We start from the raw sequence: 17,441 nt of genomic DNA on the forward strand, positions 1-17,441 counted from the left end.
AATCATCTAGAATGTTTAGTTTTATGATTAAAAAAAAATATATATGTATTACTTCCTGAGACAACTGATGCCAGAGAAAACATCAGTTGTTAATAAAAATAATTATTCGTACAACTTGTGTCTAAAGAAAACTCAGTCTGCACTCTTTCACAAAAAAAACATGTACTCTCTTTCCCCATTCATGGCTGTGTCAATAGTATCACAGCTTATTACTCCACAGAGCTATTATAAAAATAACTCATTACAATCTTAACAAGTGAAGTAATGCATGTTTCAGAAAAATGAGTACATAAATTAAACAAGATCAGTTACACTGTCTAATTTAACTCAAATCAAAATATCACCATATGGCAAATCTAAAAAGTTTTGGAAGTAGAAAACAGAGGACATCCCACAGTTCCCATGCACCGCCAAAAGTGTGATTATGCTATAGAAAACACCCAGCTAAAGTATATTCAATCCCTTATTTTCAGCAGTTCTCTCAAAAACATTTAGCAGGAGCTGGGAAGAGAACAATTCAGAATTGGACACGAAGCACATTAAAACAGTAAAGGAAAATATGAATCCCCTATTGCACGTTAGGCAAACAGAAAGACAGAACTGACTAAGCAGACTCATTAATTACTCTAAAATAAAATTCAAATATTGATATATTTTAAAGATATAACTTCTTTTCCACATTCTGCACCTGCAAGAGCATACTACCTTATCTTACTTCAAAAAAACCCTGTGGTTATCTGAGACATTTTATGGCCTCATATATATATTGGAAGAAAGAAGGCATCTGTACTTCCATAGTGAAAATGATTATGTTGGAAAATTTCTTACATAATAGAAACCAGGTTCTATTGAAGTATTTTATAAAAATAAAGAAAAATGAAATCAAAGCAACTGGAAGAGGCAATTTAACTCATTGCTTTTATCCAAATCAAGATACATTTTTGCAATAATGAACAGCATTTGAAAAACAGTATAGCTCAATTAAAAAACATCTTTTTTCTTTATGGACATTCAACACGAACAGAGCATTCAAATATTTGTGCAGCTTAATAAAAAGTATATAGGTGTCTTCGCATTCTTGGATCTTTAATTGCAATCTTGAGCTTTTCCATTTAATAAGACTTCAGTTCCCGTAGACTTTTATGCAGTCTAAGAATACAATAGTAGTCAAATAGCATAGGGGAAGACATAAATTAACATCACCTGTTACATGAAATGCATGAAACATACTGTACTAATCTAGTAATTCTCTTATGTTCCTCAAGGAGAAAAAAAAAAGACATCCTAAGTTTATAGCACTTTCTCTTTCTGAGAAATACAGAAAATCTTGTTTGTTAAGGCAAATCCAAGCCAGAATGCAGCTTAATGACCTCAGAAAGAAAAACTTACTACTAATTAATATCTGACACATCATAATGCAGTTTGATGGCACAGCGTGCCCTGTGGCCAAGAAGGCCAATGGTATCCTGGAGTGCATTAAAGAGCGTAGCCAGCTGGCCAAGGGAGACGATCCTCCCCCTCTACTCTGCCCTGGTAAGGCTACATTTAGAATACTGCATCAAGTTCTGTGCTCTCCAGTTCAAAAAAGACAGGGATGTCATAGAAGGAATGCAATGGAGGGCCACAAAAATGACAAAGGGCCTGGAGCACCTCCCATATAAGGAAAGTATGAATAACTTGGGTCTGTTCAGCCTAGGGAAATAAAGATTGAGAAGAGACCTTTTTACTGTTTATAAATATCTAAAGGGAGGTGAGAGGTAAATGGATGAGGCCAGGTTCTTCCCAGTGGTGTATAGCAGCAGGACAAAGAGTAATGGCCTAAAACTTGAACATAGGAAATTGCATACAAACACAAGGAAGAACTCCTTTAAAGTAAGGGTAATGGAGCACTGGAACACATTGCTCAGAGAGGTTGTGGAGTTATCTCCTTCTGTGGAGATATTAAAGACCTTTTCTGGACACCTTCCTATGTGTCCTGTTGTAGAGTACGTACTTCAGCTGGGAGGTTGGACTCAATGATCTCATGAGCTCCTTTACAATCACTGCAATTCTGTGATTTTGTGATGACAAAGCAAGACTTCTATATAGCAAAAAGAAATGTTTTGAGTAAGAAAGACAAAGTTGCGCCTGTTCCTTAAATGGGACAGATCTACAGTATTTCAAGAACTGACTGGTTGCTTTATTGTAAAGTATCTACTGAGAACAGTTTTTTGATAACTGAAAAAAATTGAACGAAATAAGGTGTAAGGAAAGCATGGGGCTATTGATGAATAGATGGGAGACCTGACAACAGACACACAGAAAATGACACTTTTCTCAAAGCTTTCTTTGCCTTGGTTTGGTTAAGACTAGCCTTAAGCAATCCCAGGCTCTGACATTAGAAGGGCAGACTAGAGCAAAAAAGACTTACCCTTGTTTTGAGGATCAGGTTAGGGAACATTTAAACAAGCTTGAGATACACAAGTCTATCAGACCATATGGGACACAACCATAAGAACATGTAGAGTGAATTAACTCCTCCATGCACGAGTACACACCAGGGGCCAACTGACTAAAAAGCAGCTTTCCAGAAAAGGCCCTAATCAATCTGGTGGACAGCAAGTTGGACATGAGTCATTAACTACAGCAAAGACAAGAGTAGTATGGGTGTGCATCAACTGAAGGTCAATGGGAGTGACTCATACCCTCCAGCGTGGCCTCTTGGGACACCTGGAGTTCAAGGTCAAAGTCAGAGCTTTCCAGAATAAAAGACGTGGATGAAAGCTAAGGGACTGGAACATTTGCTGTGCAAGGAGAGGTGGAGGGAGTTGGGACTGTACATTCTGGAGGAAAAAGAGTTCTGGGTGCCCTTATCATGCTTACTTGTAGTTCTCCTCCGTAGCACAGGGGAGTACTGAATGCAACAAGCATCAAACTGAGATATTCAGAACTCAGTGGGACATGGCCCTGACAACTTGCTCTCATTGACTCTGCTCTGAGGATTCAACAGATGATCTCCAGAGGTAACTTCCAGACTCTGCTTTTCTGGAAATAATGAATGAAATTTCATTTCCAGAAGTATTTTAATGGCTTCAAAACAAAATCATATTGTACATCATTAGAAACAAAACCATCCATATATAGAATTTAATTAACCAGCTTTGACAGTTAGTCACAGCACAAATCACCACAAAGCATGAAAAAAGCTGTGCAAATACTGTGACAACTGGTTAATACAGTGCCATTAAACTGCATCTTTTACAGCATCCAGCTTATCTGCCTTAAGCAAAAACTTACTTAAGACACAACTGTGGAAAAAAACTTATGTGACCTCCCACCAAAATAAACAGAAAATATTTGTTAATGCTTTTGACTTTTTTTTTTTCTTTATACTTTGTAGGGCACTACAAGATTAAGAAAAGGAGCATACTTTCTTAGCCCCTTGAGTTATGAGTTCATTGGCTTTCCTTTTATTAGAGCCCAGAAATTTTAAACACACTATTGTCTTTTCTTTTTTCTAATGAGGAAAAAAAAAAACAACTTGTGTGATTATAGAGAATATCTTGAAAATTGCAATCTGAAAATTCAGAACCAAAGGAAGACAAAACAATAACTGTAATTCTGGAAAATATATCTCATTACACAAGTATGCAGTTGAGTACAGAACTCACTACAATTTCACAATTTTATATTTTGAATCATAAAAGATTAAATAATCTAATATGGCCCCTTCAGGTTTTACTTGCACAGATTTTACTAAAATAAATCTTTTAATTTCAAAAATGATTTTAAAAAAATGAGTCTCACGATTGTCATAGGAGCATCATGCAACTATCCAGAAAAAGTTATTTTTCTACTGTTCCATACATAGCTTTTATTATTAAAAGTAAAGTATCAGCAAAGGATTCTGTTCTTCAAGAGAAAAAAATAAGATTGTCTGAATCCATTTCCTCTGCATCACTGGATGAAATAAGCAATGATAAATGTATTTTGATCATCACACAAGATGACAGCAGTCTAACTAGGAGAGTCAGATAGGGAAAGATGACTCCACAAGAATATTTTTCTACATCCGAGAAGAAAAAAAAAAAAAAAAAAAAAAAAAAACCTATGGTCACTACCACTTAGCAAATTTTTAATTACTGAATCTGACAAACATTACTTAAATGTGTTAGTTTTAATTACATAAAAAATAAATAAAGAGAGAAGGTACACAGAAACGCTAATGCTATTTAATATTTGAAGTAAGAAATTATATAGTCTGTATTGTAATTACATCCCTAACTTTATCCTGACTTCACTTACCAATAAGTTTTTTCAGTACTACTGATGGGAAGATTTATTAAAATATATGTATTGCTACAGCATGATATGAATTGTATTCAAAGGTCTTGCCAGTAAATGTGAAATCATGGGATTTTTTTTTTTTCCAGGTTTCAGGGAAACAACAAAGGTAGATGGAAACCATATTTCTATTTTTGATATAAACAGATGCTTGAACAAGCTAATTAAGTCATGAAAACTCAGCATACATAAAATCCTCACACAGAGCACTTAAAATCTAAATAGTATTTAATTACTAATCATGTGTAGTCAATTTTATATTGCAGTGGTAAAAGGACAGGAAAGGCTAATTTAGTACTGAATAGATCTCATGCAAACTAAGATACTTACCAGATTGACAAACTTGGAAGTCAGTCTTATTGATAGAACTCTATCAGACATATAATTTGTAAATAGTTTTGAGGCATATACCACCATTTTTTCTATCCTACCATGAAAATTTCAAACACTGCTTTTGAGTCGTGCACGCTTTAAAAATGCTGATTCTTGGGAAGAGAGAGTCCAAAGTGAATATTAAAAAATGCAAAATGTTATAAGATTCCATTTGTACAGGGATAAATTTCTACACAACTCTATTGTGATTTGGTCATCAAGTACTTCTGGACAAGCTTGTTTATCTCCTCCACAGTTGAATATTGCTTAGTTTTAAAATATATTTAAGATTCTGGATTTATACAAGTATTCACTGCAACTTAGTTCATTTATAAACTAGCTCAGGGTATCTGGCCTGATACAGGAAAATTTTTCAGATCATGCATAAATGTACTGGTAGAACTATAGGAACAATTTTACCCAAAACTTGACCTTCTTGCAAATCTTGCTGAGTTATCTGTTTTCCAATGGAGCTAAAACATTGTCTATATTCTGATAAAACTAACAGCTTTTTAAAGCAGTAAGATTTCCTAGTGCATACTCCTGAAATTCTTTTAAATCTCAGGAGAGGTTAGGAGGATCACACAGCCATATAGAACTGACTGCGCATCACTTCAGAAACTGCTGATGAGGGTCTGAATTTTAAATTTGCTGAGATTTTCTTCCAAATTTCCCCACTATTGTCAAATTACATTTATAATTACTTATATGCTATTCCTTAATTAAAAGCATAAAATATTTTAAAATATGACCAAATATCAACTCCCTATTTTTTCTACCACTGAACATAACTAGGAATATCTGAAATATTTCTACTACCAGAAAAGTGTGTACAAGCTAATTTGACAAAGCAATACTTTCAATAGCATCTATATAATAAAGACTATAGTTAAATTAATCTATTTATTTTCCTGATTAGCCAGAAAAGATTATACCAATCAGCACCAGTGAGAATTTTCTGTATAATCCGAGAGTGACCAGAGTCCTAATGAAAAAAACCTTTTAGTGACCCTTCTGAACTACAAAATAAATAGAATTGCTACAACAAACTTATACTGTACTTTTTCTTTCCATGCATTAAATGTTAGGATCAATACTTAATAGCAGCAGTTCACACTAGCAGTCCTAAAGCTGATAGCAAGCCCATGCCATTTCCATGAAATGATTTCCAGGTTACTTGTGCTTATTATTCTCCGTAAACTACAGCCATAAAAAGTGATGCACCTGAATTATTTAAAAATGTAGAATAATACCATAAATCCAACAAGACTATACAGACCATAAAATTTTTTATTGAAGACCTCCAGTGCTTCCTTTGGAGTTTGAGGATACTTTAGGAAATGTCTTATTTTGCTACAACTGCATTTTCACTGTGATCTACTGTGAACTGATGAAAATTTATAAAGCATGTGAAAAAATATATCCTCCACTTAATTTTCTACAGTCTGAGTTTACTGGCTTCATAGAAAGAGCAGACACAAATGTAATGCAACTGAGAGAACCAAGCTTGTATCTTTACACTGTCCTCAAGGCAAAGGAACAGGAGAGGAGGAAGTACACAAAGTGAAGAATTTTGTTTCTATTTAAAAATTGTGTAAGCAAAGCTGATACGTATGTCATCATAAACAAAGATTTGAAAATAGTGTTAATCATGACAACTGTGAATGGAATTTGGAAATCAAAAGGCCCAGATAACATTTTTTATATATATCATACAGCCTGGTGAGGTGCTTGGTTTTTTTTTCTTTTCATCTCAGCATTCATGCATGTCAGCAGCTTTTTTGACCACAAATGTTCTCTGAAATCTTTCAAGGGCTAACATATATAGAATTATCTTCCCCTCCCACCCCCGCCTCCAATTAATCCTTCCCATCTTCTGAAATAGAATATTCCAAGACAGCCTGGCAGTGAAAATCCAGTTTGAAAAATCAGGAACGGACATAACTATTTTAGACAATCATATCTGGCAACATAATTCTGTAATGCTTTGGAAGAGCTTTATCTTCCTTATTTTCTCCTTTTCAAAACTGAGCAGCCGTATAAGACAATATTCAATTTCCTGTTGTGTATTTCAGTGGCCCATTTAGGGCGCTTTCTTCATCTCCAAGCCTCTACTCAGCAATTTCCTCATCTCTTTTAAATTTAAGAAGCAAACACCTATGTCTAAACAAAAGGCTTTGTTCTGTGCTTGTGCACAGTCAGCAGTAAAAGTTCATAGCCTGTTCCCAGAGCTATGCAGACAGCAATATTAGCAGGGAGTAAAAGAGGGAAAAAATCAATTCTAAGTGACTGCCGATTTGTGTTCCAGAAAAAAAATGAGATGAAAAATATGTATGGAAACACAATATTGAAAAAAATAATAACAACATTTCTTAAGAAGTTTGCAAGAAGGTACTATCAATAAAATAGTACAAATACAATTAAAATCTTTAAAATCACGTCATGGTATTTTCACTTTTCCTACAAATGTTATGAGCAAAGATTGTTACTCTCTGTGGTTTTTCTTAGGATGTTAAATAGCCCCTTAAGCTTTCAGAATGCGGAAGTCACTAGTATCGCATCAAACAGCAAAGACTATAGAAAAACATGTTCCTATTATACTCAACTGACAAAGACACGTGACTGACAAAGAACCTGAGAAGAATGCACACCGTGTTTGAGTTGCTGAAGTGAAATATTTCCATTTAAACTTCAAGAAAAGAAAATTTCTTTATGATAAATGGCTAATGTTTTAACTTGTTATCTAAATAGTTTTCAGCTGAGAAAATGGGGTTTAAACCTTTGATTTTACTATAAGAAGAGAAGTCATGGACAAACACACGATACTTTTTGAAAAGAGCACAGACTTCCTGTTTTAAGTGCAGAATACTTACGGTATGCAAAATAGAATATGGGGAGCATTGTGTTGGAAGTACCGTCAGTTTTAAAGTCAGCGTGAGACATAGAGTCAAAAAGGACAGAGAATCATACATGGAGAAAAACACATGCAGAAGGAGAAAGCAAATACAAACACCATGGGAGAACAAATACAAATTCATACATACAATAAACTATTATAATTTAAATCCCTTCCTACAATTCACTGAGTGGTATGAATATTCATTATTATAAACTCTGAACAGTGGGTTCTCAGGAAAATATGTATTTTTTTTATTCAATATAGTTATGTGTAAATATTAGTATACAAATGCTATTACTGAATTGCAAGGATTATGTAATTATTTTTTCTTAGACAATATCAAAAACTCACCCCTGCATGACCCTTATTATTTGAATACATGAAGTTTAACAATGGTAATAAGTTATTTTGGCTTTAAAAAAAAAAAAATCTCCCAGCCTAACAGTACACGTTCACAGATTTAGGAGAATATATCAAATCAAAGGAAAATAAACAAACTATTCAGTGTAGTTACCACAAAACTATTATAAGATATCCCAGAGATTACAACTAATGAATAGAAAAACAAGAACACTAGAAGTGCAATTGTAGTGTAGAATCATAAAGCCACATAATCACAGAATTAGTGTTAAACACAAACTACCTTGAGCATTAATCAGCCATAAGCCATTCCAATTCATTTAGAAACCCTAAAGGTTCAGGTTAGACCTTCAGAACTGGTATCACTGTAATTTTCATTGTCACGTCTCTAGTACTTATTAGGATAGATAATATAACAATTTAGTTTCCTAGTAGCGTTGCTTTATAATATGTTTGTCTTACAGTCTGACTCCACAGTAATCATCAGATAACTCTAGGAGAGTCAAAAAGACCTTGTTAAAATCATGCAAATGAGGAGAATCAGAAACTACACCTTTTAAATTGGACTTTTAAAATACCTCCCAGTTCATTAATTTGTTTGCTTTTATAAACTTTCTAAAGCTCAAAGGAAATTAAAAATTAGAAGACTAAATCTGGCTTCCACTATTGCTTAATTGTCATGAAAAATCTCCATGTATTGAGAAAAAAAGAACAATAAGAAAATAAGAATTGGCAGAAAAAGTAAAAAGCAGAAATGATTGAAATCTTCTTGAATATATTTAAATTTGTAAGTGACCTGTGTAATTGGAAAACAAAGAGCTCTCTTGCTTTCAGTGAATCTCCTTAATTGAAAGAACATGTTAAAGCTGCCTGAATCCAAAACATAGATTCAAATAGTGCTGCATATAGAAAAAGACATAAGACAAAGTTAAATTCTATTTGCATGACATCTACATAGTTAAGGAAGAAAAATTAAATCCAAAGGAATCATAAGCCTATGATCAGTGGGAGAGTTGTGCATCATCCTCCCAAACACTGGTTTTACAGTATTTATATTTCTGAGAAGACTAAAAGGATGATAACAGGGTTAATTTATTGATTAACAGATGAACCAAGAAGCTTCTTGCTTTTTACTGTCTATTAGCAAATGAATGCCTAATTGTAAAAAAAGATCACCAAAGGGACATCTCAAATATATATATATATATATATATATATATATATATATATAAATAATCGGACTCAGAAGTAGTTATTGAAAATTATAGCGTGGCTTCCTCCATTCAACAGTGGTAACTGAATGGGGGATTCTATGGAAAGTGTGACGTGCATGTTGTAACTGAATCAATCATAACTTCTTTACTTATGACCAAAATCATATGTCAAACAGTTCTCTGATTAATCCATATTACATTTTAAGTATTTATCGTACACAAGCGCACAGATTTTTTTTTTTCTGGTGACCTGGCTCCAACTAGAACCTTATAAAATTTCTTCCACAAAACTTCTGTGAGAGTTCAACTGCGTTTTCTTTATTAAACAGGCATCAACCTTATCGAGAATAATCTTGCTGTTTTCACTCATATACATGGAGGAAGTATTCACACACAGATCTATTCTTCTATAAACTTTAAGGTACACATCTACCTATAGCTGCATTTACCCACAGTTCAAAAACAAAGTTGGCATATGGCATTTTACTACACTGAGCTGTCACTAAAGTTCATGTTGGGAAAAATAAACTTCCTACACTAGGAGGACTTCAGGGAAGAAGAAAAATAGAAGGAGAAGTAAAGATGGATCAGTAAAAGCCTTTTTCTATTCTCTGTTCTGCAACACTACAGAACTGGATTCAAGGCATACTATTTCTTCCAAAAGCAGTGAGAGAGGACTGGACAGATCAGAATACACCGAAATGAATAAAGGCTGTGAAGCAACATGCTAAGGATGCACAAGTAACATAGATCTGGACTGTTTTTAAACCTATTGTAATTTTATACATGGTAGAACATTACGAATAGAGTTACACTGCTCAGACATTTATAAATACAAGCCCTGATCTTTTTAAAAAAAAAAAAAAAATGAACATTTTTTGCAGAGGTGGTTTATTTTCTATTTTTCAAAACCAGAATTCAAATACTTATGTTCACAGAAAAACTTTGCTTTTAATGACAGTTCTGTAGACATGCTTACTTCAAAGATGAGCAAGTAACCAAAGGAAAACGAAACTGTTGACTTAACTTCTCAATCTTTTGAAGAGAATATGGATTTTAAAAATTTAAAGTCAACTTCTGAGGCTTAGAAAAACTGATAACTAAAATGAGATATTTGCAGTGATTTTGATCTTCCCTCCACTTTGTGAATACTTCATTTAAGCAAGCAGGAATGGATGTAGCTTATTACATAATTACAGTCCAGACAAATATTTTATCATATATTCATAGCAAGCAAACTCAGAGAACTGTAACTGAATGAAACCACAAATGTATTTAACAGCCTATTCCTGCCTGGGGAAAAGAATCAGGAAGGAACATACAATGCAGTCCAAAGGTTGGAGTAAAGAAAGAACATAATTTTTTCTTGGAATGCCAAGATGAAGCATTGCAACTTATTACCCAGAAAAAAACATCACCATCATTAGAAGTTTCATAAATGCAGTGAAACAGATGTTACATGCTTTTTAAAAAATGCTAGTACTGGTCATGTTTCTGATGAGAAATGAAAAGTAAGGCTGAATTAACAGGATTGGTTTCTGCTCTACTCCTACATCATAGAAGAAATGTGTTGTCTTTGCCAACAATCAAATGGTTGCATAAACCAGCTAAATCTTGGAGTGTAGAAGAGCCTCCATTTATGAAATCTTTTACACTGGCACTGATAAAGGTTGGATTTGTTGTGGCATGCTTGGAAATAGTTTATAGCTTGAGATGCTCTGCAATGTTCCCTGCTGAGCTAGAAATCTATTGCAAGGTTTCTCCTAGCCTTTGTAGAATTGAACTGGTCTAAACTGGTCCTACACTGTTAATGGTAAAGTCATGAACCTCCAAAAAGCTTTCACTGCTTGGTCTCCAGAGACTTCTGTCTGTTGGTTTTAGCAAACTCACAGAATTTCAGTTTCATAAGTCATGTTAACTGTAGTAGTCACAGCAATTTTTATAAAACCATGTGTTTAGCACCAAATCTATGTTTCAATCTTTCTCATCTTTTCTTCCCTGTTCTACCGAATACAAAGTTTAAATTGACTGGCACCTTTATTATTAGAAATTACTGTAAGGCAATTTCTTAGCTGGTGCTAATTTTATCTCCATATTACGAGCTCCCACATAAAAAAAAAAAAATCAAATATTTGAGAGGAATATTCTACCACAGCTATTTAAACTGATTCAACTCCAAAATACTATGTAACATGTAACTTTTGATATTATTAGTTTAGCTTCCAAGTATTTTGTAGAGCCTGCTTTCAGCTTAAGGATGATTGTGTAAATCCATTCCTTAATAATACAAAACTGCACAGTAACAATTTGGAATTTTGGTATACTTAAGAAAGTAAAATATCAGAAAATAACCCCTGTGATTTTAACATCCCTTTGAAACTTGAGTCCTATTTAATGAGACTTAAGATGATAATGTTCTTAATTAAATACTATGATTTTGTGTTAAACCCAAACATTCCTTATAGTCTGCTTGATTGCTGGCCTGCAGGTCCCCTCTACTGCCAATCTGACAAGTTATTCCCTTTTTGAACTAACATATTTTAGACAAAAAGGCACAGATATGTTGGAAAAAAAAGTCAGAAGAAATAAATGTGATCCCATATAATAGAATCTCTCTCCAAAAACAACAACAAAAAAAAAAAACCAATAACATTACAGGAAAAAAATCTCAGCATATCAGGGATATGTAGCACAACACAGCAAAATAAATGAAGAGGTATACAACCATGCACAGAGAAACAAAAAGGATCGAAAGAGATTTTGGAAGTCAAATTGACACTTTCTATCTAAAATGGCACTTTGCATTTAAAGCAGTGAACTGGACTTAGTCCAAAACACCACTGATTTAATGCTGTACATGTTGGTTTAGTAATCACAGAATGAAACTTAGTCCCTCTCTAGAGATTAGAAACTGCCTTTAAACATAGAAAAATTGTGGAAGCATTCACTCGTGATCTATCCAAACTGCAGGGAAAACCTATTCAGCTCTAATATCACCACTTTGCAATTTTTTAATGTGGGTATTTAAGTGTCTAAACACAGTAGAGTTCCTACTGGAAAAAGTTTAAAAGTGATGGCTTCAATCGTTACTGAACAAGGCATTTTCTCAAGATTAAACTCCCTTCATCCCTTGTGCAGTCTGCTGAAAGTTTGGATCAGGGAGCATTTCCCAGCCAAAGAATTGAAGTGGTAATGACAGGAAGAGATGGTAGAGACTGGAAATTTTGTGCTAGTAAAATTGGGCCAGCAGCAAATTATCACTCTCCTTGCCCAAAGCAACAGTGACACAGGAGCTGTGACTCAGCTGCATATCTGAATTTCTATGCCCTTAGGACATTTCACGAAATAACAGAGTTCAACCATTGCACTTTCTGTGCTTAATAAAGGCAATACAATGCTAAAATCAATTACTGAAGAAAGCAGATAAAAGTTCCAGCTATTTTGAAATATATGGATGATTTCTAAAGACTAAAATTGTGGAGCCATGTGCCATTTTCTTTCTTCCTCTGATGCAAACGAATAAAGAGGCAAAAAGAAAAAAAGAAGGAAAAAAAAAAGAAATCTACTATAGTCCTTCATTTTGAAGAGATTTATAACTGTTGAGAACATATACATATAGTAAAGATTACTGGAGAATCTGATTGTCAACAGTGGTGATCTTGAAAAACAGTTAGAGGAAGGAGAGGAAGGACAGTCTGCTCATGCAGACTGTCAAGTTGAGAAGTTTACTAACACCTCAAAAGTAGAGAGGGAAATTTGCTAGAAGAGCTGGGTTGGATAGAAACATTGCTGGATAGAAACAAGTGAATAGCCAGAAAGGAGTCTGGAGTAGATCTGAAAAGGTACAGACTATTAATATTCAATTAAAATCTAAGTAATTATCTTATATAAATAAATAATCTTTATATAAATAAAAACTGGAAACACGAGTTTGAAGTTTGTTGGTTTTTTTTGTTGTTGTTGTTGTTTTTAAATACATATTCTTTCTAGAAGTACTTAACTTGGCAAGTTAACATTCTCCGTATCAAATTTTTTGTGTGGGAATGTATTTGCTACGCTTAACAATACTAAAGATAATAGGTAAATTACATTTTCTATGTTGTTTGAGATAAGCAGTAATGTTTCCTAGATCTTGCAGCATCTGAAATAAACTCTTACTAATAGCTGATTTCAACTAAAGGGTAACTAGGCTGTTACAATCAACCAATTCCAAGTAATTTTATTAGATCTCTTCAGACTAAGGCTGCATCTTTGAGTCTTTCCATAGGATGACTGCTTTGCAGGGCAGTTGGATTCAATGATCTCTGGAGGTCTCTTCCAACCCCTACAATTCTGTGATTCTACAAAGCTGCAGCCAGTTTCGTGCCTAGTCCCCTCTTTTATGAAGAGAAGCTGGCCACTGATGCTTCTAGATCAAAAAGAAATACAAACTGCAGCCAAGGACAGTTTTGAACAAATATTTTAATGCTTACCATAAAAAATAAATCACTTGACCTTTTCATCAAATAGACAAAAGATATATTGAAAATGTATTTTTAAAGGAAAGCATCAATTTAGGTTTGGGGCTATTTTATTTTTGTTTTGAATTTTGTTGCAGATTAATTTTATTAATCATGCTTGTTATCAAAACCAAAAGCAGTACTAGTTTTAGCTATATAACTTTTCAGTCTGTAATGCTAAAAATTGTAAACTTTTCCACAGACAAGAACCTTATTGTATTTTTCTTTTCTATTTCTTCTTATGCAAACATAATCATAATTACATTTGCAGTCTTTCCACATACTGAAAGATGTTGCAAGAAACATTCAGCTTCGACTGAACGTTGGAAATGGAAATGCACTGAATGCAAAAAAAAAAAAAAAAAAACACATATCAGTGTAGTTTTCAATGTATACTAAACAAAACATTCTGACAGTCAAAATATGGACATCTTGCTTAAGGCAAGTAATTAGCAAGAAATATTTTTACTAAATTAAGTTACACTGAAAGCATTACCAAACATTTACAGAGAAATCAGATTTCTTGTTGAAAATAAGATATCAGAAAAAAAGGGTTAATAATAATCAAATGAGTCTGTACCACTGAAATAAAAAGCTAGATTATTACAGATGTGAGAAAAATGGTAATTGATAATCTGAAGGAAAAAAAAAAAGCAACATAAGAATGCAACAAAAATCCAAAGCAAAACAACCAAAAAGCAAATCAATAACATGAAGGAGCAATGACTGCAAAATTAAAATGACAGTACTTCCTGAACTGTTTCTCAGAATACTTTGTTTGATTGACTTATTTTTCCAACCTTAATCTTGTTGTTGCATGCTTTTTTCCTATTGACAACTTCAGGTTCAGGACTGAAAACCATACAGTATGAACAACTTACCAATAGGAAAGATAGGACTGTTCTTTGTATTCTGAATTGAAAAAGTACCCTAAAGAGAAACTAAACATCACTAAGCTACAATGCATTAAAAAAAAAAAAAAAAAAAAAAAAGCCAGATTAGGAAGATCTTGTCATTCTACTGTTTTAAGTAGAAGTTATAAAACTACAAAAAAAAAAAAAAGTGCTTGTTAAATAATTTGTGATAGATTCAGCACTTTCTTCAGCTTAACTTATTGAAATGGAAATTAACTTACAATTTTTTTCCACATACAAGGACAACTTTAATAGTTCATTTTAAAAAGTTAATGTTTGTCTAATTCAAAAAGCTAATCATTCATCAGATTTAACTTCCCTCAAAATGTATTGACTCCAAAATAGTCAACAAATATAAAGTCTAGTAAGAAATAAATAGGACTTCAAGATAGGAAAAAAAAAACAACAACATATTCACCTTTCCTCTGATAAGATAAACAGAAATTACTCCCACACACAACTTATTGTTGAGAATTCATCACAGCAATGAAGGACTGTGAAGGAAGCATACACAGCATACTCATCTGTTCTCCAGCATGGGATAGAAGTTGATGCCTGACCTTTACCGTAAGAGAACGATTCACAGGCTTCATACTAAATTTGGCCTAAAAATTAAGATCTAGTGAATGGGACAGAAAATAAAGAGCAGTTTTCAATGAAACTATTAATGATATCAACTCAGTAAAGCAAAAATTAATTACTTTGAATTAATTACAAGCAGAAAAAGAAATAGATTTTAAAACGTTTTGAGATTAACAAATCACAAGCAAGAAAATAGAGAATTGGATCCTTTCAAAACTATCTGGCACAACAGGAGTTGCTATATATTACTAATACTTGCAACTATGTATCAGAAATTAGCTTAACCTGATTTTCATTTTAAATAAAATTACCGTTCTGCTCTACAGGATTCAGCACTTAAGCACAAAATCTCCAATAGTGTTTAGATAGAGGAAGACAGTTGCTGCATTGCCTAGAGTCATGCAGGAAATTATGTGTGTGAGACAGCTGCCTCCCTCTATTGATCACAATTGCCAATATCTGGAAAACCAGCTTTCAAGCTCTTGCTCAAGTTTTTCAGCACCGGGACATATAACAATTTGCTGTGCAGCGATGGGCAACCTTATTGCATCTTTAACCTTGTATTTCTATATGGAAGAATGAAATTGGAAAAAGTCTTGGAGTACAATGAAAAGCACTTCTTTATTTCAGGCAGCTTTTAGCAAAAGAGCAAAAACAGAAATAAGAAATGAAACCTTTCCCCTAATTTATTAACTCTAGAGACTTGATATACAGCTTCAGTATTTTCTTTGAATCTCATGCCTAGGCTTATCAGAACGTGAAGTTTTAGACATTTTAAACATACAATATATTAACAGTAAGAAAACAACTCTAAAGAATGGTATTGTTCAAGAAGAGTTAGAAATACAATTATTACCCCAAAAAGAAACAGTGGTTTTTAATGTATTAGGTATCAGAAAACCTAGGTGCAGCACCTACTCTAGGGTTGGTATCAACTAGGAAGTATTTTAGCATAACTTTCTTCAGTACTGAATGTACACAAAACACTCTCCTCCTATGCCTATGAAAATCGCATGACCTACTTTGAAATGCAGGTACATTACACACATATTACTTAACACTGGCAAAATGATACAACACAGAGAGTGAGCTGGTTAAATAAGACTAAAGTTTCAATTACTTCAATTTTGTCCTGCATTTCAGATGGCATGACATTAGTCAGATGACAGCAAGGATAGTTGCTTTTTAGCTGAATCTTATTCTGAAGGAGACCTTACAACTTCTCTAGGCACTGGAGAAGCGCAATCACACTGGAATTCAGTCACTGCTCTACCATCTGGAAATCACCTTCTTCTCATAGCAGCTTATGTCTTTTTTTTGTTTGTTTGTCTGCAGTGGAGGGGAAGCACTGACCTTTTGCATGTTGATGTACTGTTGTAGCAAACTCTTATACTGAAAAATCTATAGGTTGCTAAATGACACCGTAAAAAAAAAAAAACAAAAAAAACCAAAAAAAACTAACGTCTGTTATATCACCTCATACAATTTATCCTATTGCACAGACATCTGATAATTTAATTCAAAAGTGTAAAAAAGTAATAATCAGTAACAGAAACAATTGTGGCTCTTTCAAGGTAATCAATAAAATTTACTAACTGTTAGCAGTGTTTGTCATGGATCAGCTTTCTTTACAAATCTGAGAAAGAGAAAACCTGCTTTTTGCTATCTCAGATCTCCCCCTTCTCCTGTTCACATATAAGTAATTTTCAAGTGTTTTTATGGAACGCATATAATCAAATAACAGAAAAATATTGCTACGATATATAAAAAAATATCAGCCATTCTATGCTATCATTCCCAATAACCAAAAGCAAAGGAAACTATTTTTCTTAAAGCTCTTTTGAGCTCTGTACAATCAATGAATATACAGATGTTATAGATACCAAAGAGCTCGGCTATGTAGTTATTACACCAAAACAAAAAGATAGGATGCTTACCCACATCCTGGGGTCACTTATGAAATTCCAGCGGAGCGGATCTCCAGAAGAGATCCTTCCTCATTGGTAGTCAGCTCTTAAATGGGTCTAGGAGAGATGGAGCCAGGCTCCACCCCTTCCAGCAGCACAGGTGAATTGCCTTCACCTGTGCTCCCATGACTGACTCATTGCTCACCTCAGGTGATCAATCAGAGGTTCAGGCTGTGATTCAGCAGTTCCTATACAAGCTCGTATGTTGAATTTTCTGGTTTGGTAAAAAGAGCCATTTTTCACCTTCCGACAACTGTTCTGTGTGATGTTGCACTTCAATGCCCAATACAGCAACATACTAATGGATTATT

At 33.8% G+C, this 17,441-nt stretch overlaps 1 protein-coding gene and 1 long non-coding RNA gene across 5 annotated transcripts in view; both read right to left on the reverse strand.

Annotated features, from left to right (window-relative positions):
* Positions 1–17,152, reverse strand: part of LOC125686146 (uncharacterized) — a 28,667-nt gene extending 11,515 nt beyond the window's left edge. Inside the window, exon 1 of the long non-coding RNA XR_007373681.1 lies at positions 17,101–17,152. This is a non-coding gene — a long non-coding RNA (uncharacterized LOC125686146). The remainder of the gene's footprint in view (positions 1–17,100) is intronic.
* The window catches only part of IL1RAPL1 (interleukin 1 receptor accessory protein like 1), a 694,430-nt gene that overhangs the window by 580,235 nt on the left and 96,754 nt on the right, over positions 1–17,441 (reverse strand). The window lies entirely within an intron of this gene.

The sequence above is a fragment of the Lagopus muta genome, chromosome 1 (assembly GCF_023343835.1).
Source record: "Lagopus muta isolate bLagMut1 chromosome 1, bLagMut1 primary, whole genome shotgun sequence".
Taxonomy (NCBI): Eukaryota; Metazoa; Chordata; class Aves; order Galliformes; family Phasianidae; genus Lagopus; species Lagopus muta.